General features: G+C 39.0%; 1 long non-coding RNA gene and 1 pseudogene across 1 annotated transcript; one reads left to right on the top strand and one right to left on the bottom strand.

Moving 5' to 3' along the window:
- Positions 1 to 25,715, bottom strand: LOC135272845 (uncharacterized). Its single transcript, XR_010340811.1, has 3 exons — positions 25,609 to 25,715; positions 5,116 to 5,246; positions 1 to 166 (listed from the first exon to the last, which is right to left on the bottom strand). It is a non-coding gene; the product is annotated as an uncharacterized LOC135272845 (long non-coding RNA).
- Positions 1,961 to 3,192, top strand: LOC105734496 (calponin-2-like; annotated as a pseudogene).

The raw sequence follows: 25,715 nt of genomic DNA, 5'->3' as shown, positions 1-25,715 counted from the left end.
ACAAAGTCTTAGGGCTAGATACCAGTCTTCTAAGCATAGGGCTTCTGGGCTGTGCAGGTTCTTGGCATTTTGCATTAGGATTTTTTGTCTTTTTTCTTCATTCTTCTGTTTCCTGAACATTTCCACGTAAGGCCCTTTTGAAAAATTCCAATGTTTCTTGGATGAACTAAAGGAAAAGTGGAGATGGCAGAAAGTTAGGGGAAAATAAGTCATGAGCAAAAGAAACTATGACAATGTAGATATCTGATGATCAAAAAATGTCCAAGTATGGAGTGCAAAGACACTTAAAAATTTCCCGAAAGTTTTCCATTTTAACCACTGAGATTGGGAAAGTTACCACTTTTTCTCATGCCATGTACACAACTAAGACTCTCTTGGATTGTTTATGTTTTTTCCCCCTCTAAAACTTCAACTCTTACTGGAAGAAGTTTGGCTAGGAGTCAAGTTCTTGGTTCAAATTTTGATTTTGCTACTAATTTTCTCTATGACCTTGAACACGTCACTCTTTCTGGAACTCAGTCTCCCCATCTGCAAATTGAGAATAAAAATGTCTGTCTTGCATTCTTCACAAAGGCACTCGTGCATTCATTCAGTGCCTATATATTGGCTAGTATTCTCCATGGTAGCCTCTAAAACCGTTGCCAAGTATGCAAGAGTAAACAAGGTACAATCTCTGCCTTTAGAAAGTTCGCTGTAGAGGCCAGGTGCAGTGGCTGACGCCTGTAATTCCAGCACTTCGGGAGGCTGAGGAAGGCAGGTCACTTGCAGTCAGGAGTTTGAGACTAGCCTGGCCAACATGGTGAACCCCCATCTCTACTAAAAATATAAAAATTGGTCAGGCTTGGTGGCATGCTACTCAGGAGGCTGAGGTAGGAGAATCGCTTGAACCAGGGAGGTGGAGGTAGCAGTGAGCCAAGATCACGCCACTGCACTCCAGCCTGGGCAACAGAGCAAGACCGTATCTCAAAAGGAAAAAAAAGAAAAGAAATGAAACGAAAGTTCAATGTGGAGATATATAACATGAGAATGACAATACTGTAACATATACATGTCCAGGAGTTAGGTAAGTCCAAAGAAAGGCACCTCACCCAACTTGGGAGTAGTTCAGGCCAGGGTGTTAAGGATCCAATAAAGATCTGAACTATAAGCTTCTAGAAGGCAGGTACTGTGTCTTTTTAATCAAAAGTATGACTATTTTTGTTATAGATGCTCATTGAACGGGCATTAAAATACCATAAATCATCAAAGATACATAAGTGTATATCCAAGAAGAAATTGGACATGAATTGACATCTAGTTCTATTCCAAGAAAACAGGAAACACATTGCTTATGTTTCATGGCTTCTCTCAAAAGGAGTAGCATGTTTTCCTTGTCCGTTTGTCTTGCTATAAAGGAATACCTGAGACTGAGTAATTTATGAAGAAAAGAGATTTATTTGGCTCACAGTTCTGCAGGCTGTACAAGAAACATGGTGCCAGTATCTGTGTCTGGTCAGGGCCTCAGAATTCTTCCAATCATGATGGGAGGATAAAGGGAGCCAGTGTGTGCAGATCACACGGTGAGAGAGGAAGCACGAAGAGAAAAAGGGCCAGGCATGGTGGTTCATGCCTGTGATCCCAACACTTTGGGAGGCCAAGGCAGGTGGACCATTTGAGTCCAGGAATTCAAGACCAGCCTGGCCAAAATGGTGAAACCCCATCTCTACAAAATACAAAAATTAGCCAGGCGTAGTGGTGGGCACCTGTAATCCCAGCTACTCAGGAGGCTGAGGCAAGAGAATCATTTGAACCTGGGAGGCAGAGGTTGCAGTGAGCCAAGATCACGCTACTGCACTCTAGACTGGGCGACAGAGTAAGACTCTGTCTCAAAAAAAAAAAGAGAGAGAGAGAGAGAAAGGAAGAGGTGCCAGTCTCTTTTTAACATCCAGTGCAACACCTGGAGGACGGTACCAAGACATTCATGAGGGATCCACCTTCCATGACCCAAACACCTCTCATTAGGCTCCACCTCCATCATAGGGGATCAAATTTCAACATAAGCATTGGAGGGTAAAATAGCCAAACTATAGCACATGTTAACACTTTTCCTTGAAACTAGGTTTTATAAGTATCCCTGCCAATGTTTCACAGTGGGTATTGCTACAAAATAGGGCTCCTTCTGCCACAAGAGCTTGACCAACTTTAAGAAAAATCTGACCTACTCTAAGAAAATATGTTTGGCCACATTCTGCAGTTTTGATTTTGAGTGTGAGACCATTAATGTTTTGTAACCCAAACAAGGCTTCAGCTAAGTGAATGGTGCAAATTAAACAGTTGCAGAGCCCAGAGCATCCCAATCCCATGCCTACCTGGCTGTCCATTACCATCCTGCCGGTCACTCCTGCCAGTCATAAGCTCCATGCAATTCAACAAAGGGTCCTCGTATAGCTCTTGGCCAAGGTCAAGAACTGGCTCCTGTCCAAATACAACCCTCAGGAGGCTGAACTCCCCAGCTGGATTGAGGGATTCATGGGCCTCTCTATTGACCCCAACTTCCAGAAGGATCTGAAGGACGGGTTTATCTCATGCACACTCATGAACAAGCTCTAACAGCCTCAGTCCTCAAGATCAACCACTCCATCCAGAACTGGCACCAGCTAGAAAACCTCTCCAACTTCATCAAGACCATGGTTAGCTATGGCATAAACCCTGTGGACCTGTTTAAGGCCAACAACCTGTTTGAGAGTGTGAACATGACACATATGCAGGTGTCTCTTTTAGCCCTGGCAGGGAAGGCCACGATGAAGGGGCTACAGATGGTGTGAACATTAGCATCAAATACTTGGAGAAGCAGGAGCAGAACTTGGACGACGCCACCATGAAAGCTGACCAGTACATCATTGGGCTGCAGACAGGTACCAACAAATGTGCGAGCCAGTCCAGCATGACAGCTTACAGCATGAAGGGGCATCTCTGTGATCCCAAGAACCATATCTTCACCCCATGGACCAACTGACCATCAGTCTCCAGATGGGTACAAACAAGTGTGCCAGCCAGGTGGGCATGACAGCTCCTGGGACCTGGAGACACATCTATGACAACAAGTGTGACAACTCCATGTCCCTGCAGATGGGCTACACACAGGGTGCCAACCAGAGCAGCCAGGTCTTTGGCCTAGGTCAACAGATATATGATCCCAAGTACTGCCTGTGAGGCCCAGTGGCTACTTCCCAGGCCCAAGGGAGGCCGCCTGGAATCCTCCTACCAGAAGGAGGCCAGCTACTGAGGCTCCCAAGCATGCTGTCTCCCCACATCATCACTCTGTCTGGGTTTGGGAGTTTTTCTGTGTTTTCATCTCTTTTTTTAATGTGTTCAGTGCTGCTAACTGAGGGTCTATGAGCAGATGCATGGGATTACACAGCAAGCTTTTTTTTTCCCCTCCTGTCTTGCTTCCTTTACAGGACTAACCTGGGTGGGGAGGAAGGGGTCAAGGCCATATCCAGATACTTGTGGAGTTGGAGTCCCTGGAAGAGACATCCAGGTTGTGAGCCAAGCTGTGTGGGGAAAAGGGACCTGGGCAGGGAGAGAAACAGGCCTCTCCTCTTCCCATTTGTTGGCTGGTCAGTTTGTGGTTTCTGTACCCACGGAAGTTTCAAGAAGTTTTCACGAAAGAAATTTTTTTTCCAGGAAATGGGGGAGAAATGGGTTCTCTGGGAGAGGGCCAGGCCATAGTCCTAAAATATTTTAGGCTCGTGAGGGACTGGGTTTTCCTAGGACCCTCAGACCAACAACCCTGACCCTGTCCAGGGGCCTGGTAAGGAAACTGAAGCCCACACAAGACATGGACTTCTGAGTCGTTGGGGCCAAGCCTTACCCCCTCCCCATGCTCCCCATGCTCACTCCCCTACTGTGGTCCTCAATAGGTTTTAAGGAACCCCCAGCTCTCCTTTTCCCCTTCCAGTCCTGACCAGCTATACTGCTCATCTCCCCCTACCACATGGCCAGCGAAGTACTGCACAGGGACCTTCACCTGGGGAATCTGCACCATGAAATACTGTGACACATTTACTATGGACCAAACACAATAAAAACCTCTGTTTTTAGGAAGAAAAAAACAGTGGCTACTCCTTCTATTCTATTATCCTTGCTTCTTGCTTTTCTTGTCTCTGAAGATTAGTATTTTTACAAGAGGGATTATAGTGGCAACCTCTGCACCCAGAGATGAAGTAGTTGCCAAGTAGAGGAGGCTAGGCATGGTGGCTCATGTCTGTAATGCCAGCACTTTAGGAGGCTGAGGTGGAAGGATTACTTGAGCCCCGGAGTTAGAGATCAGCCTGGGAAATATAGTGAGACCACATCTCAACAAAAAATAAATAAAAATAATAGCCAGGCATGGTAGTACACGCCTGTTGTCTCAGCTACTCAGGAGGCTGCAACAGGAGGATCATTTGAGTCCAGGAATTCAAAGCTGCAGTGAGCTGTGATCATGCCACTGCACTCCAGTCTGAGTGACAGAAAAAGACTCTATCTCTTAAAGAAAAAAGAAAAGAAAAAGTTGCCAGATAGAAAGATAAGAAGGCACTTCAAGGCAATCTCACATATTGTCTCTGCTTCATTTCCAAACTGAGAGCCTTATTGAAAGCCCATTCCTGAAAGATATTTAGAAACAAATACCCTTGATTTCCTTTGAATGCATTTGTAAGTAGTTCTTTCTTGATACTAGGTGCAGGTATCTTATATAGAGGTGTCAAGATACACTCAATTTACCCCTTTAATCTTCCTCTTCCACCTTGATAGAAGTCAGCAATCCACCCTTTGAACCCATCAGGAAAGAAATGCCACCAGCTGGCAGGTAGGGAAGCAGAATCACCCCTAACTTAGAGGAGTATTTTCTCTAGTTGTTGGTCAGAAAAAGCAGGCTGATCTGTACTTCTAGCATTTTTCTCTGGGAAGAGCAAGATGTGTTGAATGCAATAGTTCTTATAGCCACCTTGTGGGAAATACTACCATTTTCAGTAAAGGTAAACTTTTCAGGATATAACGTAAGTTATCTTACATTAACTGAGAGTTCATATAGTTCAACTTGCTCATTTGACAGATGGGTAAACTGAGGACCAAAGCATAGAATAGTTTTACCTAAAGTAACCCACTGAGTAAGCAGCTGATGTGAAACTGGATCTTGGTGCTTTTGCCTCCCAGGTCATGGCTCTATGTTAATTCTATCCTTTGATCTCATCATGCTTAATCTTCAAGTTCATCCTTCTAGGCTGCAAAACATCAAAATTTCAACTTCAATATGGTCAAAGAACATAGACAATTTATAGAAAAAATATATTTAAATGGCTCATAAACATATAACAGTGCTCAACCCTATTTGTAATCAAAGAGGCAAATAAAAATGTGTTACCATTTTTCATGATTATCATTAGCCAATGTCTAAAGAAATATTTATGTGTTGACAAAAACATGTTGAGATAAACACTCTCATGCTATGTCAATAGGAGTATAAGTTTGCACAAACTTTCCAGAAATTAAATTGGCAATATGTATCATTAGCCATAAAAATATTCATATTCACTGATACAGTAATTCCACACATAGGACTCTAATCTAGAAAAATATCTATGTTTCTTTATGATGTCAATTAAAACACTGTTTATAATTATGAAAAGCAAACCAATATTGTGGAAATGATGATAGAAATTATGGTACAGTGATAGAATGAAATACTTTGCAGTCATTAAAAGCTATGTTTATGATGAATATTTAGTACTGTTGGAAAGTTCTCAAGATTGAAAAGAACACAATAAAAAATTGCATATAAGGTGGATCCCACACTTGGCCTCAATTGCCTCATTTGTCCAGTGAGGAGTTCAAATGGATGGCCTCTAAGGGTCCTTATGCGTTCATTGCCTCATTCTTTGCTTGCCTTATTTATCTGTTTCTCTCTCCTGCTCCATCCATATCCTCAAAAACATTCCCAGTGTCTTGAGGAGAGCCAAGGCAGGTGAGCAAGTGGGAGGCATCCAGAAGACTTAGCCATGGGGACCAATCTTCAGGCCCTAAGCTTGATATAGTACCAAGGTTCATGGCTCAGGGAAAGGGATAAACTAGCCGAGGAGTGGTCCTCCCAAGAAGTGGAGGATGGAGAGGGCCAGGTCCAAAGACCAAAGCCAGGGCTTCCTTCTGTGGGTTAAGGGAGTGAGAAGAGGATTTGGAATTTTGTTGGTTCACAAGGAATAAAATTGAAGGCCTCCCTTGGGGCTAGGCTTGCAACTAAACCTCAAAAGTGGTTCCAGCTCAAGCATTTCCTTCCTGGGGTAAACTGGTGCTGTGTGGGAAGGAAAAGGAGAGCTCAGTGGCCCAGGCCTTGGGCAGAAGCTGGGAGCCGGATAAGTCTTAGAGGGAATAATTCCTGGGGGCATCTACATTTGAATTCCTACATGGATTCAAAAAAAGGAAAAAAGCGTTTTCAAGGTAGGTTTTGAGGTTTTAGGCAAGGTAGGGGAGATTAGGGGATGTTCTTAAATACACATTATTATTATTATTATTATTATTATTATTATTGGAGACAGAGTCTCACCTTGTCGCCCAGGCTGGAGTGCAGTGACACGATCTTGGCTTACTACAACTCACTGAACCTCTTGGGTTCAAGCTATTCTCCAGCCTTAGCCTCCTAAGTAACTGGGATTACAGGTATGTGCCACCAAACCAAGCTAATTTTTTGTATTTTTGGTAGAGATGAGGTTTCACTATCTTGGCCAGGCTGGTCTTGAACTCCTGACCTCAAGGGATCCACCCACCTCAGCCTCCCAAAGTACTGGGATTATAGGTATGAGCCACCATGCTCAGCCAGACTTATTATTATTCGATATGCTTATTTTTGAACTATCCATGAAAACCCATGCCAAGAGACATGTGTTCTACTATTGAAACACAGAAATCATTGCTGACACATGAAGTTACCAATGATACATGTATGCATGGAAGTTTTTTTTCATAACAGCCAAAGACTACAAACGATCCAATGCAGTTTAATGGGTAGATGGTTAAACCGTGGAACATCCATACCATGGAACACTACTTAGCAATAGAAAGGAAGGAATTATTGGTAGATGAAACAAACTTGATGGATCCCCCAAAAATTCTGCTAAGTGAAAAAAATGCCAATTACAAAATTTTTTCATATTGTATGATTCCATTTATATAACATTCTTGAAATGACAAAGCTATAGAAATGGTGATTGCCAAGGGTTCAGGATGTGGGGTGGGGTTGGCATAAGAAGTGGAAGGTAACAATAGGGATTATTGCGGTGATGCAGCTATACTGTTTCTTGACCTTTTCAATATCAATGTACTGGTTTTGATATATACTATAGTTCTGCAAAATGATTCTATTGAGAAAAACTGAGTAAAGTGTACAAGGAAGATCTCTGTATTATTTCTTACAGCGGCATGTGAATCTACAGTTATCTTAAAATAAAAAGTTTAGTTTAAAAAGTTATACTGCTTATTTCTATTTATATTTAAGTTCAAAAATAGACCAAAGTTATTTATGATGTTAGGAGTCATGACAATGGTCATCTTTGAGGAAGAAACTGGGTCAGTGATAGGAAACAAAATTAAATGGTGCTTTGGCTGGTCCAAGTGTTACAGGAAAGGGGTCCTGATCCAGACCCCAAAAGAGTGCTCTTGGGTCTTGCACAAAATAAAATTTAGGGTGAGTCCACAGTGCAAAGTGAAAGCAAGTTTATTGAGAAAGTAAAGAAATAAAAGAATGGCTATTTTATAGACAGAGCTACCCTGAGCCCATTTTTATGGTTATTTCTTTTTTTAATTTTAATTTTTATTTTTATTTATTTTATTGTATTGTATTGCTAAACAAGGGGTGGATTATTCATACCTCCTGTTTTTAGACCATATAGGGTAACTTCTTGACATTGCCCTGCGTTTCTAAACTGTCATGGTGCTGGTGGGCGTGTAGCAGTGAGGACGACCAGAGGTCACTCTTGTTGCCATTTTGGTTTTGGTGGGTTTTGGCTGGCTCCTTTACTGTAACCCATTTTGTCAGCAAGGCCTTTATAATCTGTATTTTTCTCTGTCCTCCTATCTCAGCCTGTGACTTAGAATGCCTTAACCATCTGGGAATGCAGTCCAGTAGGTTTCAGCCTCATTTTACCCAGCTCCTGTTTAAGATGGTGTTGCTCTGCTTCACATGCCTCTGACACAAGTGCAGTGGTGTTACACAACAAGTTACAGACTTCTTTGCTCCTTCTTTACTCTCACTGTTTCACTTGACTAGCCTAAAAAATTAAAAATTAAAATAAGTAGTGCTTCTGGGGCGATAGTTAATCTATTTTTCATCATAGGTGCAGGGTACACATGATCACTTTCTGAAACTTTCTTTGAGTTGTATCTTATGATTCATGCATTCTTCTAAGTATGTTATAGTTGATATAGTTGAACACATTTAAATATCATATCTTATACAGAAGCAAAGAATCTCCAAATCAATACATCAGATACTGCGAAAGGAAAATAAAAACATGGGACCCCAACTGACTATGCCAAAAGAAAAAAAAAAATAAGCTGAAAGCTGAGTCATGCAAGAAACTGCCTTTCCTTTTGTTTCTCAGCAGATAGCTACAGAAAAAAGTTTAAATATCCCCACAGGTAGCTACTATAGGTTCATCTTGTCTTATGTAAAGTGCCAGTTTACTGAGTGAGTGATAAATACATAATCGACAATTTTTCTACTTTCTCCTTTTTCTCTTGCAACATGTGCATTCCATTATGTGACCATGCCATACATCTTTCCCCTCCAGCCTGCTTTTCCCCTTTAAATAGTGAAACTCTCAAAATTATCTTTGGAGAAAGGCACAGACTTGTCTCTCGAGTGTGTCTTTAACGTTGGCAACATAAACTTCTAAATTGATAGAGATCTGTCTGAGATACATTCTCATTTACAAATTGATGACCAATGGATAGGACTGTCAGTGGAGGTGGCCCTGGCCTTTGATAAACCTATGAGTGCTTGGTACCAACATGGGCTAGGTTTATTGCTCAAACTGTTTGCAGCGGGAAATCTTATGGGTCTGCAGTAAATTTGATTCTTGCCTCCTCAGAGGAGAGAACTTGGCCAAGGGGTATAAGGCAGAGTGAGAGACTGAGGCAAGTTTTAGGGCAGGAGTGAATGTTTATTAAAAAGTTTTAGAGCAGGAATGAATGGAAGTACACTTGGAAGAGGGCCAAGCAGGCAACTTAAGAGATCCAAGTGTCCCATCCAACCCTTGACTTCATGTTTTTATATATTGGTATGGTTTTGTTTATTCATCCTTTATTTATTTATTTATTTATTTATTCGGGGGCAGGCTGACTGCATGGGCAGTGCCTTTCCAGCACTTGGAAGAGGTCGCATGCACAGTGTGTTTATTGAAGTTGTGCACATGCTTACTTGAGGCATTTTTCCCTTACCAGTCAAGTGTTCCTAGAGGAAGGTCATATACCAGTTAAACTCTGCAATTTTTCCTCTTATTGCACATGCTTCAGCCTGCTCACCCAACTCCTGAGATCTTATTGGGAAGCTGCTGATCACCACTTGCAGGTGTTTCTTTCTATTGAGAGACTGTCTGTCCCTGATGCCAGCTGTGACCAATTATTATTTTAGCGCCACAGTTTAACAATTGCCTAACCATCACCTGATGGTTGTCTGTCATTCCTGGGGTGGGTGGTTTTATGAATCTATAAAATCTGCTTCTATCTGTATGTCTAATATGTCTATGTCATGTATATAATATATCACTACCAAAAATGTATAAAATATCTCTAAAGAAAAAAATTAAAACAAGTAATTTATCAGGAAAATAGAAACTTTAGGCTCAAATGCTTTTTTAAGTTCACGTGACTTAAGTAAGTCCTTAGTAAGATGATTTTAACATTATTGGTAAAATAAAATTAGAAATGTCTTCAGAATTGTTAACGTACATTATTATTTAGATTTATTGGTCAAGCAGTCTAATATTTAATCTCTGCCAGATAGTATAAGGTGTCCAAATTTGGCATGCGGGTTATAAAGATTGCAGCCCAAAAGAGAATTATCTTTATTTGTGTAATTTTTTAAGGAATTAAATATTATTTAGTTTAATGAAAATAGCTAAATCCTGAGTTATTGGCAAAATAACCAATTTATTTAACCTTAAGTTTCTTACTTAGGTAAATGCCTGAAATTCACAAGCTATAAAAATGGTTAACGGGAAAATAACCTTAAATGATGACTGTCACAGTTTTCATAAGTAGTCTAGGTAAACTATTTTAAAAAGATAATTAATTAGATAAGTGTAATGGAATACATGCTTGTAGATAAATTTGTCATATAATCTAGAATCTAAAGTTATACTGTACTAAATAATAGATACTCTTTAAATGTCTGAGTCATTTCCAATTTTAAAAAATTATAGCAAAACATTTTTCTTAAAAGTGTTCTTATTTAAAGAAAAATAATTTTTGTCTAAATTCAAAAGTTATGAAACAGGATAAAAGGAAACAGTAAATAGGAGAGATGTAAAGAAAGTTACAGGTCCAAAGCCGTATTTTTGGTAAGAAAGATTAAAAGGAAAATGATTTTATATAAAAAATAATCTTGCACGAGAAGTTTTTGTCCTCAAATAAAATGACTGGTTATTTAAGAAAGAGGGGTATCTAGGATAAAACAGGATGTCCAAGCATGTTGCAAGTGGTTTGTGTTAAGTCATAGTAAGATTTGTAAAAGGAGAATTTAAAGGAAATTGTTTATAATAGTCTTTCTAGAGATTGGACTTTGATATGCAAAAAACACTAATACACTAAAGAATTTGTTAGAACACCAACATTTGAAGGTACCAACTTAATAAAAATACAAGAGATTTTAATTTTTTTTTTTTTTTAATTTTTTTTTTATTGCATTTTAGGTTTTGGGGTACATGTGAAAAACATGCAAGGTTGTTGCATAGGTACATATGTGGCAGTGTGATTTGCTGCCTTCCTCCCCTTCACCTATATCTGACATTTTAATTTTTTTAACTCAAAAGTTGAACTTTTATTGCATCTCACTAGTTTCAGTGAGATGAAACTTTTTTTCCCTTTGAGAAGGTCTGAGATAACAACTTTCTCCTTAAATGTTTTAGTCAGCTCCTGTAACATTCTTCACCACGTTCTTTTTTTTTTTTTTTTGAGACGGAGTCTCACTCTGTCACCCAGCCTGGCGTGCAGTGGCATGATCTCAGCTCACTGCAACCTCTGCCTCCTGGGTTCAAGCAATTCTCCTGCCTCAGCCTCCTGAGCAGCTGGGACTACAGGCATGTGCAACCATGCTTGGCTAAGTTTTTGTATTTTTAGTAGAGATGGAGTTTCACTGTGTTAGCCAGGATAGTCTCAAACTCCTGACACCGTGATCTGCCTGCCTTAGCCTCCCAAAGTGCTGGGATTACAGGCGTGAGCCACTGTGCCTGGCCAGAATGCAGAACTTCTAATAACAAAAGCTTCAAGGACCCAGGAAGGACAATGTAGCTGTCCTGGTTCTCCATGAGTTCATGCTTAACGTTGGACTTATGTCCTCCTGAATACCAGTTGTTTCTCCAATTTGGGTACGTAGCACTGATAACAGATGGGTCGTCACAAGTAATTTGACTTAGACCGTGGAGTTCAATCAAATTGAATATCTAAACAATTTTAGGACTCGCTAATTTAGCATGAATATCTGCCAAAGTATTTTCTTGATATTCAATTAATTTTTATTCTACTTGGGTTAGCAGTTATATAAACCAGCCAGGCTTTATTCATTAAAGTTTCAGGAATTCTTAACCAGTCCAAATGATGATTCTAAAGCTGCCAGAAACCTATATTCAAGAGTGCTTTTCCAGGTCTTTTCCATCCTTTCCCGAACTTTTTAAAAGGCACCATATCCTAGGATTTTGCGTGCTTGTGAAGTTTTCAGAAACTACATCAGCATTAAGCAATTAACTGTGGAAACGACTGTAAACAGTCATAGTTAAAGACACAATTGACAAGGAAATTTGGTTATTTCTGTGGTCCACAACAACTTAACATAATAACCGTAATTATAATTGATAACACATACTTAGACATATTTGAATTCTAGAAATCCCATACAATTTTGGAACATATATTAGTATCATTCACTAAAATATAACCTGGCTGGGCACAGTGGCTCATACCTGTAATCCCAGAACTTTAGGGGGCTGAAGTGGGCAGATCACCTGAGGCTGAGAGTTTGAGACCAGCCTGGCCAGTATGGTGAAACCCCATCTCTACTAAAAATACAAAGAAAAAAAAAAGTGGCTGTGGATGGTGTTGTACACCTGAAATCCCAGATACTCAGAAGGCTGAGGCACAAGAATCACTTAAACCTAGAAGGTGGAGGTTGTGGTGAGCTGAAATTGTGCCACCGCACTCTAGCCTGGGTGACAGGGCAAGACTCTCTCTCTCAAATCTGAAGTGCTACAGAAAAACTGAATAATACCCCTTCAAATTTAACCAATTTAAATTTTACAGATTTTTTTATAAGATTATTTTTTCACAACTCTTCCACAACTTGCTCAAACCTTCAGCTTTATCCTAATTTAAAACAATACTTTAACCCTCTAAATCAGGCAAAAATTTACATTTCTATGCCTTCTTATAATTTTTTTTACTAAAAGCACATTTCACTTTCCTCACACACCTTGCATGTAAAAACTGTTCAGTAGTCTCAATTACATGTTACAGTATTAACTCTTAGTAATTTTTATTGTTGGTGAAAAATGTGGTAAGTGATTTTAATTATGTACTAGGCGTGAAGCCTAGGACACTAGACAGAGTACAGATAAAGTTTGACTCTTTGCAGCATAGCCAGGGGGTTTGGCTAACTCCACATGTTGCCAGGCCTTACCTAGAATCTAATGGCTCCAAAGCAGGCAAGTTAAACAACTTTCAAAAGTCAAAAGAAGCAGTTTATTACCTTAAAGCATTTAGCAAACCTAATATCTAACCTACCTAGTTTAGACCAAATGTCTTTATTTGATTTAAGCACTTATTTTAAGCCAATTAATTAGAGCTTTTTTATATAAAAATTACACAACACATATAAATACATAGACAGAAGATCCAGTAGTTGTAATATTTTTCATTTGCCAGTTTTTAAGTTTCTTAATTGGATTACTGGCTTCTGGCTAGAGTTCTTTCAGGAGCAGGGTTAGGAAACATGCAGTTTTTAGGATCTAATAAGCAGGCACAGATGGAAGGCAGAAACAGATTCCCAAAATTAAGGATCCCATTTTTATATCACATCCTAAATCCCCAAAATGTGAGAAATGCTATAGGAGAAGATAGTGCAATGCTTTTACAATGTGTTTTGTTGCAAGGCAACCCAAATCCAAACAGCCCATTTTGTAATCAGCCCATCCCCCATGGGATTTTCATCTCTCAGTTGGGAGGGGGATTTTTCCATACCTTTCAGGTGGCCAAGAGCATACTTATCTGATTCAAGCATGCAAATAGCCAAGTATCCCTCCATAACTGCCCTTAGCCATCCATTAAAGTATATTTCCTGCTTAGTTAGTAAGGCACCAAGATAAAAGCTCTTCCATCATGCAGAGTAATTTCTGATACACCCCAAAAGTCAAAAATGTCAGATAACACAATGCAAAACAGGTCACACTGGTATCAGTCAGAAAGTACTCATTCCCTAAGCCAGGATTGAACCTGGGCTGCCATTGCGAAAAGACAAAGCTAAGTTCTAAGCTACAGCACTGGGCAGTTTCCATTGCTCTTCCCAGAAGGAGTCTAGAGCCGCCAGTTTTGAACTTGCAATGACTTTTAACTGTTCAAGACAATTTTTAGAGCTAGCTGTGATATGAACCTTAAGATTCCTGTTCCCTGGATGGCAGAGACCAAGAGAAAGTACAGCCACATGGTTACAGGTTCAAGCTCCTAAAGACATAAGACAAGTTGGAAACCACATCCGGTTTTATGTGTTTGTTTGTTACTGACCAGCTTGCTGGGCCATCTTGAACAGCAGGCTTATGGGGTCTAAGCCCATGTTCTGTCCTGGTACTCCTCTTTATGTTAGAATAATACAGAAAAACAAATTTGTAGCACGAAGTACCCCAGATTTGGTACAGCTTAAGACTAGCCTCATGAATCCTTTTTCTCATTAATTAAAACTTTGCAAGAGATAATGTTTTTACCATCCCTACAACCGGTTTGCACAGAGAGAGAGAAAAGGGAAAGGAGAACAGGATTGCTTGCAGCAGGGTGGGGAAGGTGAGGAGCTCAGGGAGGCCAGAAAGACCCACCCACTGCAACGACACTGAATCAAAAGTCCAGGCAGCTGCTTGTCAGTCGCAAAGGGATCTTTTCCAGAAGTGCCATCAGCTCTCAAGTTTCTCCCTTCAGGGAAGAAAAAGCTCCTCGTGTTCTGTGATTCTGTATATGCCTAATCCTGTCACCTACAGCCATCAGCAAATAGTGCAAGGCAGATTTATCCAAAGAGAATAGCAGTTAACATCCCATAGTGCCAAATCCATTTTTAACCAAGAGGTCTTTACTGAGGGGAGGGCCTTTAACCCAATCCCATCCTTTACGCAGGTAAAATGTACCCCATTACTTACCCAAAGTTGACCAATTGGTGGTCCAATCTATTTCCTTTGGATTGGGATAGTAACTAAGCTAAAAATTTAGCAGATTTGATTTTTGTAATCAGTCACTTGAGCTTTTTATTTGCCTTTTGTAAAGTCTTTAAATAAAAATATTGAAATTTTTAGAAGCTTCTGTATATCAATAGGCATCAATAGCTTTCATTTTAAAGTACATTTCAGTGCAGTGTTATTCATTTGGAACATTCCACTGTAAGCTATCTTTAGTAAGATTTTGCCATTTCTGTAAGACTTTGCTGCTTCCAGGGCATAACACTTATGCATGTATAAGCCAGAAGGAACTCAGTTCTTTAGAAATTAAGGATCCCAGTTTTACCTTACATATTGACTTTGCTCTCAGGTTCCCTTGATCAACTTAGCCAATGAATTGTTCTTACCTAGGTGCATAAGAAAAATGAAACAAAGGGGTAGAACACAAAAATCCTTGTGAATTTCCAAAAGCCAAATTTTATATCCCCTGCATTATTGCCATTTACTTCCAGTTTCTTTCTGACCCAGTGAGATGTAAGAGGCCTCTAACCAGATCCAGTCCGGTCCCAGACTCAGACCAGTTTTTGTCGCAACTGACAAACCCAGTTGGGATCAGAAATTTGGAGAGCTTAAAACACAAATCAGTGGAGCTTCAGAACCCTAAAAAGAAATTACCACAATCCTCAGCTGCTCTAAGAGTTCAATTGACACAAGGGTCCAGTGGGCATCTCACTTGGTCACGCAGCACTACTGGGGGCCATTAGAAGCTCTACTTTGGATTCCACTTCTCACATTATCTGATAAAAGAAAAACTTCAGCCAAATTAAATTTAAAGGAGTTTAATTGAGCAATGAATGAATCATAGATCTGGCAGCCTTCCAAGCCAGGCTCAGACACTCCAGTGTAACCACGCGGTGGAAGAAGACTTGTGGACAGAAAAAGGAAAGTGACACATAGAAAATGGAAACAAGGTACAGAAACAGCTGGATTGGTTACAAGTTGGTGTTTGCCCTATTTGAACATGGTTTGAACAGTTGGCTACATTTCATTGGCCAAAACTTCGTGATTGGCACAAGTGTAGACTGCGGTCTGTTTGCACCTCCACTTGTTATAGTTCATGATATACAGAAAAACCTTTAGGCTGAACTTAACATACGTAAGGAGGTAGCTTTGGGCTAAACTTGATTTAACACTAATTAATTCAAGTACTATTTTCTTAGTTTTGACTTGCAGTTTATCTAAATGGACTCACCATAGAGAAAAGCAATCATGCTGCAGAAAGTTTTTATTTTGCATTTTGGTAACTGGCCTAACAAACAGATTTTATATTTGATTGAAATAATTCCCATAACTTTGTCATTAAGATTTCATTTGCTTAGGAAAACTGAGATTAAAAATTAAAGTTATTATATCCTTGTGTCTTCCTGTATGTGCTTTTACAGTACTTGTGACATTGAGTTATAGGGCTTTGTCTCCTGGGTCTTAAAAGAACACCAAGACCTGTTAAATCATAAACACTAATAGCAATTAAAGCCTCATCTTCAAGTACAGATCAAAATAAACTGCCTTCTTGAGACATGGGGCAAGAAATTAAAGCTATTTAACTTCTCAAGGCCCAGGGACTATCACGGAAGACATGAGCATGTGAGATTGTAAGGGTCGATTTTGAGAGATAAAATAAGTTCAGTTTCTCTATAAATTAATCATGAATGTCAAAGACACATTGATGCAAGACCTGCATCTAGGCCCCTATGTCAGATGGACAAGATTTTCTTGGAGTATTAACCCAGGTTTTTTAAAAAAAATATGAAAGATTGTAAGAGGTTTATAGAAACTATAGCTTATGTTCAAAATGATTAAAATCTAATAAATTTGTTTATAATATTTGAGAGACAGATTTAATTGGCATCATGCTCTTTATTAGGGATGATTGTTAGGGAATGTCTCCCAAAGAATAAAAGGTTTTCCTCTTTTTTTGAAATCTTTTTTTTTTTTTTTTTTGAGATTGAGTCTCTCTCTGTCACCCAGGCTGGAGTGCAGTGAAACAATCTTGGCTCACTGCCACCTCCACTTTCTGGGTTCAAGTGACTCTTCTGCCTTCTTCTCCTGAGTAACCAGGATTACAGGCATGTACCATCACATCTGGCTAATTTTTGTATTTTTAGTAGTGACAGAGTTTCACCATGTTGGCCAGGCTGGTCTCAAACACTTGACCTCAAGTGATCCACCTGCCTTAGCCTCCCAAAGTGCTGGGATTAGAGGCATCAGCACTGTTCCTGGCCTGAAATCTTTGAGTACTCACTATGGCTGCATAAATGACTTTTTTTTTTTTTTAACCATGACCTGTGATCCTGTTTTGTGATATCAAATGTCTTAAACTTTCTATATTTAACACTCTCCAAAATCAAATTCCAAATAATTTAGTCATTAATTTTTTGATACTAGGTCCTCTGAAGTCCAAAAGAGACATATTCAGCTTATTTGGTAAAATAAAATTATACAGGAAGCATTGTCAAATATGAAATGCTGTCTAACCTTCTTTGGATTATATTTACATAAATGTGTTATTATTACTTGTTCCATAATTGTATGAGATTCCTGTGAGTCTGATGTCTTAGTATATGTTATCAGTAATAATCATGATTATTATGTAGAATTGTTTTATGCCACAGAAGTGTCCAAATTTTCTTGTCTATTGTGTCTTTAACCATGGCTGTTCTAGGACTTTTGTCATTTGGAATTGTTGTTTTATTTGATCGTTTTATAGAGTGGTTTATAATCAGTGTTAGAACTCTGAGGTGCACTCTTAAATATAGCTTTCTCATAACTTTAGAAATTGAACCCTTGGAATAGAGAGAAAATCTTCGAGGACTCTCAAGGAGAGCTGATATATTCATGAGGTTTACTGATCCAATATTGAGCAGAATGGGAGTTATTTGCATGGACTGAACTAATAAAAGACTGAAATAATCTTTTATGACTTTTTGTTTAAAACATTTGCTGATTCATTTTGTTTTATTTTTCAGTGTCAAGGAAACTTTCTCCTCTTTTAAGCTATTTACAGCTTTTAACAATTGAATAAAGTATACCCTTCTGAGCAAAATTTAAAACATAATTCCTTTTTCTCAATTTCTCCAAAATGTGCAAACTATTTTGTGAGTATTCTTAATTTATGACAATATACTTTTTTGTTTTTGTTTTTGTTTTTCTTTTTCTTTTTGAGATGAAGTCTCTCTCCATCGCCAGGCTGGAGTGCAATGGAGTGATCTCAGCTCACTGCACCCTCTGCCTCTGGGGTTCAAGTAATTCTCCTGCCTCAGTCTTCTGAGTAGCTGGGATTACAGGTGTGTGCCACCACACCCAGCTAATATTTTGTATTTTTAGTAGAGACGGGGTTTCACCATATTGGCTGGGATGCTTTTGATCTCTTGACCTTGTGATCCACCCGCCTCGGCCTCCCAAAATGCTGGGATATAGGCATGAGTAAGTTGAATAAGAATTTGTTTTCTTTTATAACAGTCATAACTGGAGACACTGGTTATTTTACCAAGGCTTTGACTGGAATGACATTTTCAGACTGCCTTGAGAAAATATGGCTGACCTATGGAGCCAATAAAAGTCCCTTCGGAAAACTTGCCCTGTATCTTGTCCTTTCTAGGGTCCCGACCTGTAGTAAGTAAAAAGGATTACTTTCTGCTAGGCCCAGGAACCACAAGTTGTTTTGGGACTGGAAAAGGGAGGAATTCACCCAGTTCACACAGATATTTGCAGGAACAGATAAATCCTTGGCTGGGCTTAAGGCTCTTAAAGAGGCCTAATTTTAGATTCCTTATGAAAATTGTTCCAGCAAGATCAACTAAAAAGAAGAGAGTGAGAGTGGCTATATTGAAAATGATAATTCTTGCTGCACTTCATGCAAATAATCAAGCCAAGTCTAATAGGACTAAAACTTACTTTACAAATAAATTGATCCTACTATGATTTTGTCTTTAATAAAATTGATGATTTGGAGAGAGAAAAATTCTGTTTCAAAATAAACTATAGTACACCTGTTATTACATTCTAGTCTTGTCTAATGTTTTTCCATTTTTATTATTTTCTACTATATGGACTGAATTCTAAAATTTTTCCTGACTTCAAGTCTCAAATAACATTTTTATTTTTTTCTTCTTTCTTTTCCTTTTCTTCTCACATTTGTCCTGATTTGAAATCACTAAAAATTAAGCTGTACTTTTCTTAAATCCCTGTAAACTGAAGCTAGACAACTTAAACTTCAGAAGAAAATAACAATAACCTATTTATGTATATAAACCACTTTCATACCTGCCTACTGATGTGTGGACTTTAGAGTAATATGGCCTATATCCATTTTCCAGGATTGTTCTCCTTTTTTATTTGTTTGTTGTTTCCCTTATCTTTTCCTACCCCTATTTTTTCTTTGTAGGACTTGAGACTTCATAACCTGCTAAAAATGAGCTTTCCTAACAACATAGACCTATTTGTCTAAAAATAAACTGTCGTAGCTACGAGAGATCAGATAAAACCCAAGACCACAGACTCATTTTCTTCTAAAATGCTTTGTCTGAAAGATTTTAAGAAGAAAAGGGGAGAGAAATGTAAAAGGAAAATAAAAACTTGGGACCCCAATTCACTATGCTCAAAGGGAAAAAAATAAGCTGAAAGCTGAGCCATGCAAGAAGCTGCGTTTCCTTTTGTTCCTAAGCAAATAGCTACAGATAAAAGATTTCCACAGGTAGCTACTCTAGGTTCACTTTATCTTATGTAAAGTGCTGATTTACAGAGCATGAGATGAATACATAATTGACCATTCCTCTACTTGCTCCTTTTCTCTTGCAATATGTGGATTCAGTAATGTGACCATACCTTACCTCTTTACCCTCCAGCCTGCTTTTCCCCATTAAATATTGAAGCCCTCAAAATCATATTTGGAGAAAAGCACAGACATATCACCCAGGTGGGTCCTTAACCTTGACAACATAAACTTCTAAATTGATTGAGACCTGTCTCACAAATTTTTTGGTTTACAATACAATATGAAAAGTATTCTGTAATCTGTATGCATGGAAAACTATCTACTCATACTGGAAAATAAAATGTTACCTAACTTACATTTTAATTAGAAAAATAAATGCAACCACCTCAACATTAAAGAAGTAAAAACTTCTCACAAATAACGGATAAAAAGGCAATAAATGAAATATTATAGACTATAAAATAATGAAAAACAATACGTGAATATCAAGCGTATGAAATGTATCTAAAGTATTCAGAGGTAAATAAATACCTTTTAATATTTTTATCATTTAGAAAGTGAAAAAATTGCCAATATCTTGGAAAAGAAATATTAAAGCCTGAGGACCATTCTTGGGAGTGATGGGGTGATAGCAGTACTATCAGATAATGAGGGTAGTATGATATATGTTATAAGCATTGGCCTTAAAACCAGGTGACTTGCATCCATATCTAAACCCTACCACATTCATAGCAGTATGAAGTTGGACAAGATGTTGAACTTGGATATTTAATTTTCTCATCTGGAAAATATCAGCTTGGCAATTATTTTCTGTAAAGGGCCAGATAGTAAATATTTTAGACTTTGCAAGCTACATTAAATCATCTCTGTCACAACTACTCAACTCTGCCATCAAAGCACAAAAGCAGCCATAAACAATATGTAAATAGCAAGTGTGGCTATGTTCCATGTGTCCCACTAAAACCTTACAAAAACAGGCAACTGGATGCAGGATTTGGTCCCAGGCCGGCTGTGGTTATTTGGCTCCTAAATCACAGTGTTTTCATAATAATTGAGTAAAATAAAGTCTGTAAAATACTCTGCAGGTAAAATCAGGGTAGTATAGAGAATACACACCACACACACACACACACACACACACACACAGGCACACATACACACACACACACATACACACATATAATCATTGCATTCCCAGACCAAATCCCACTTGTCACGCTATACAACCCTTTTAATATGCTGCCAGATTTGGTTTGCTATCATTTTGTTGAGGATTTTTGTGTCAATATTCATTAGGAATTTTGGTGTATAGTTTTATTTTCTTGTGATGATTTTATCTGGTTTTGGTATCAGGGTAATACTGGCTTCATAGAATGCATTGGGAAGTGTTCTCTCCTCTTCTATTTTTTGGAAGTTTGAGAAGGATTGGTGTTAATTCTCCTTTAAACATTTGGTAGAATTCAGTCATGAAGTCATGCGGACCTGGCCTATTCATTGTGGGGGGTTATTTGAATTATTAAGTTCAGTCCCTTTACTTTTTGTGTGCTTATTTAGATTTCCTGTCAGTTTTGGTATTTTGTATCTTAGAATTTTTCTATCTCTTCTTGGTTATCTAGTTGGTTATCTAATTTGTTGGTACATGATTATTCACAGTATTCCTTTAGTATCCTTTTTAGTTCTTTACAATTGGCAGTGATGTCCCTTCTTTCATTCATGATTTTTAGTAATTTGAGTCTTCTCACATGTTTTTCTTTGTCTACCTAGATAAACATTTGTCAGTTTTACTGATCTTTTCTTAGAATCTGCTTCTTTGAATATGTTCTCGCTCCCTTCCTCTCTCCCTTTCTCCCTCTCTTTCTTCCTCTCCCTACCTCCTCCTCGCCTCTGATAATGAGAGACTCAGATTTCTCAGATATTCTTGCCTGGAGCAAAGCTTCTGCAATGTGGAACTGGGTGAGGGGATAAGAAATGCTGGCAGTCTGCCCCTGGGGTTGGGGGCAGAACCTTAGTCAGGAAACTGGCTGTATTGGGATCCGTCTGTTCTGAGCTACGGCTGGAATGAGTAGAGCTCAAGCTGGGGGCCAGATGAGGGAGCTGGTTGCTGCTCTTACTGAGATTTAGTAAATTTTTTTGAATAAATGTTTTTCCATTTGTTGAATACTCTCTGAATTTCCAGAGACTTTAAATTGTTGTATTCCTTAGTAATACTGACCATAAATGGTCGCTTCACTAGGAAGAGGGTTCACAAAGCTCTTAATGTTGTCTTTTTGTCAATTGTCTCTCCAGTCTGGCATTCTTTTTGATACCCAGATGTATTCCTTTAAATGAGCCCACTTTCTTGTTCTGGGTGCTCTCTGGACTTGTCTAGGTCTCTGTACACACTCTTTTCCTGTTTGTGTCATGGAGACATGTGCTAAGAGAGCCACAAGCTTGTTCCGGTCAGCTTGATTCCTGTTCCAATTTGGTTCCCTTTCCTTCCGTCTTTATCTAGACGATCTGCCTTTTACTTCCATTCTTATTGCTTCTGGTGCTGGCCTGTGTATTTTCTAAGGTGGAATCTGCCCTACCCCTAAAGGCTCCCACTGGCATAACTTGGAACAAGCTGAAGAGGGAGTGTTGTAAGGTGCAACTCCTTCTTGTTCCAAGTAAATGCATATAAAGGAATTCCAACTGCTATCTACTTAATCATTGCTGTTTTAAAAACAATGATCGTTTATTATCTAGAAAGTAAGAAATTTAAAATCTGATAGGAAAATGTTTTCAACGTCTTTTCCTTATGTAAAATAATGACAAATTGTGAAAGGTGCTATCAAAGTAGAGTATAGGGTTCTATGAAATGGACTAAGAAGGGGACCTCATCTAGTTTGGAAAGGTCAGAGAAGATTAAATTATCTCTGATTAAATCGTATTTAACAAGTTGAAACCTAAAGGATGGAGTAGGAGTTACCCAAAGTATTGGTTGAGGGTGGTAGGGTAGCAAATGGAACACCATGAATGAAGGTCCTGGGACAGGAAAAACGAGGGTTCAAGTAATTCTCCTGCCTCAGCCTCCTGAGTAGCTGGGATTACAGGCACGCGCCACCATGCCCAGCTAATTTTTTGTATTTTTAGTAGAGACAGGGTTTCAACATGTTGACCAGGATGGTCTCGATCTCTTGACCTCGTGATCCACCCGCGTCGGCCTCCCAAAGTGCTGGGATTACAGGCGTGAGCCACTGTGCCCGGCCCTAAAAATGTACATTTTCAAATATTAATTGCTGATATATAGAAATACAATTAATTTCTGTATATAGACCTTTTACACTGTGACCTTGCACTGTGACTCTCAAACTGAGTACATGTAAGATTTCATTGGATATATTTTAGATTTTGCTGGATTTTTTTACTTCAATGGAGATGCTGTCTGCTAATAGAGACAGTTTCATTTCTTCTTTTACAATGTGTATGCATTTTATTTCTTTTACCTTATTGCACTTGTTATGATTTTAGGTATGATATTGAATAGGAGCGGTGAAAGCAGACATCTTTACTTTGTTCTCAATCTAGAGGGAAAGCATTCAATCTTTCACCATTAGGTATGATATTAGCTTTAGGATTTTTATAGCTGCTCTTTATCAGGATGTAGGAATTACTTTTTATTCCTGGTTTGCAAAGATTTTTTTAAAATCATAAATGGGTATTGGATTTTGTCAAATACTTTTTCTGCATCAACTGATATGACTGTGTGATTTTGTTCTTTAGCATGTTATATTGGCTGACTTTTGAATGTTGAAGCAGTCTTGTATTTCCAGGATAAACCTCACTTGGTCATGATGCATTATCCTTTTAATACATCATTGAATTGAATTTGCTAGTATTTTGGCAAGAACTTTTGCATTTATGTTCATAAGATATACTGGTCCATAGATTTTCTTTATTGTAATGACTGTCTAGTTTTGGTAATAAGGTTAGTACTGACGATAAAATGAGATTGGAAGAATTTCTACCTCTTCTGTTTTCTAAGAATTTATGTGATGGAATGGGCATTACTTCTCCTTTAAATGTTTGGGAGAATTTGCTAGTGAGACTATCTGGACTTGACATTTTATTTTGTAGAAGGTTTTAAACTATGAATTCAATTTAATAGAAATATGACTTTTTAGGTTGCCTGTTTCTTCTTAAGCGATTTCTCGAAGTTTGTATCTTTCAGAGAATTTGTTCATTTTATCTAAGCTGTCATAGAGTTGTCCATGTTATTTCTTAATTATCCCTTCAATGTCTATAGCATTTATAGTGATAGCCTCCTTTTCATTCAAGATATCAGTAATTTGTGTCTTCTCTCCGTTGGTCTGGCCATAGGTTTGTCAATTTTATTGATTTTTATAAAGAAATGGCTTTTTGGCCAGATGTTGTGATGCATGCCTGCAATCCCAGCATTTTGGAAACTGAGGTGAGAGGACAGCTTAAGGCCAGGAGTTTGGGGCCAGCCTGGGTAACATAGTGATATGCCATCTGTACAAAAATGTTTTTTAAAAATTAGCTTGGCATGGTGACATGCATCTGTAGTCCTAGCTACTCAGGAGGCTGAGGCAGGAGGACTGCTTGAGCCCAGGAGTTCAAGATTGCAGTGAGTCATGATCAAACCACTGTACTCCAGCCTGAGTGACAGAGTGAGAACCTGTCACTAAAAAAGAAAAATAAAAAGAGTATTTTGTTTCACTGATTTTTTTCCCTAATAATTTTGTTTTCAATTTCATTGATTTCTGCTCTTTAGTATTTCCTTACTCTGAAATTCTGTATGCTTTGGATTTACTTTGCTGTTACAGTTCTAGTTTCATAAGGTAGAAAGTTATATCACTGATTTCAGATTTCTCTTATTTTTTCCAACATAAGCATTACATATTATGAAATTCTCCTCAAATCACCAGGGGTAAGCCACTTCTGCTGCCCTGCCCTTAGCAGCCAACCATTCTATCACAAATTTCCTTGACAACAAAGTGGACTAATCAGTGTTGGGTCTGTGACCTCCAAACACCATTATTTCAGTCCTTGGGGGTACTGTCATCACCTTTTAGTAGAATGAGATTTTTGGACCTTTGAAGGCCCTTTAGTTGCTTACAGCATAGGGCAGGATGCAAGAAATATCACTATGAGGTAGGTGGCTTAGAAGTGATATATTTGTCTCCCTTTTTAGAGAGGTGACACTATCATCCCACATATATCACACCATCTAGATTCTGGTAATCTATAAACTGATATTGCTCACCTACCCCTTCCCCTGCAAATACATGCAAAAACACCAGGCCTTTTACTTTCTTACTAGTGAGAGAGTGATAATGAGGAAATTTGTCTTCAGTGCTCAGTGCTAACCTAGTCCTTATCCCTCAATGTATGGTTAACTATGGACTTGTGCTTCTGGCCCTGACCCTGCAACACTCACATCCCTTCCTTCTCACACACCATCTCTTCCCTCCTTCCTTCCTCCTCACTATCCTAGAACATGCAGACACTCACATCATTTTACAACAGGTTCACTTTATTTTCATCACCATGGGGCATACCCTGTGGGGTATAGAATGTATTCTAGACCCTGCTGGCTATTTCTCTGGGGTCAGATCTCTGGAGACCTCTCCGATAGATCTGAGGTCTCTGAACTTGCCCTGAAATTACTGGCTGTCCAGAGAGACGCTGGAGATTGTGGAGGTCTCGTGGCTAACTTGGTCCTGCTGTGGCTCATTTTGAGTGAGTTTTGCGTTCAGCTGGTCACAGTGGCTGGATAGTGTTGGCCCACTCCCTTCCTCAGGTTTTCTTGAAGTGGTGGTCTTTTTGGGAGTGGCTTTTTTCCTGAAATTTTCTCGAAGTGTCCTTTTTCCCTTCCAGGTTGTCTTAGGGACGTGGAAGGACAACAGGATGATCACAGAAGGGCACTGGTTTTGGGAAAGAGGGTGGAGGAGGGGTGGGAACAGGGGCTTCATAGACAAAGCGTTCAGGCTAGGGTGGGGGATTGTGCCACGCAAGGACAGGGTTAGGCGTCTTGGGATAGAGGAGTCAAGGGGAAGATGAGGCGGAGCCTGGGTAGGTCACTCACCTTCAGAGGGCTTCTGGACCTTGGTTGAGAGCGGGCCCTCCTCTTCCTTCTCCTCCTCCTCCTCCTCCTCCTCTCTCTCTCTCTCTCTCTCTCTCTCTAATGAGGCCTTCTAAAGAAATAGAACTTACCTCAAGGGGAAACACTCATAGAATTATTTTTCATGAATAGTTATAACAAGCTTCCAACTTCTTGGAGGAGACATTTTGTGATCAATTTCACTCCCTTCCTATGTAGA

This window comes from Aotus nancymaae, unplaced genomic scaffold (genome assembly GCF_030222135.1).
Source record: "Aotus nancymaae isolate 86718 unplaced genomic scaffold, 86718_ANA_hifiasm-v0.15.2.pri h1tg000138l, whole genome shotgun sequence".
NCBI lineage: Eukaryota > Metazoa > Chordata > Mammalia > Primates > Aotidae > Aotus > Aotus nancymaae.
Note: the sequence above shows the minus strand (reverse complement) of the source record. Positions and strands in the feature narration are given on the sequence as shown.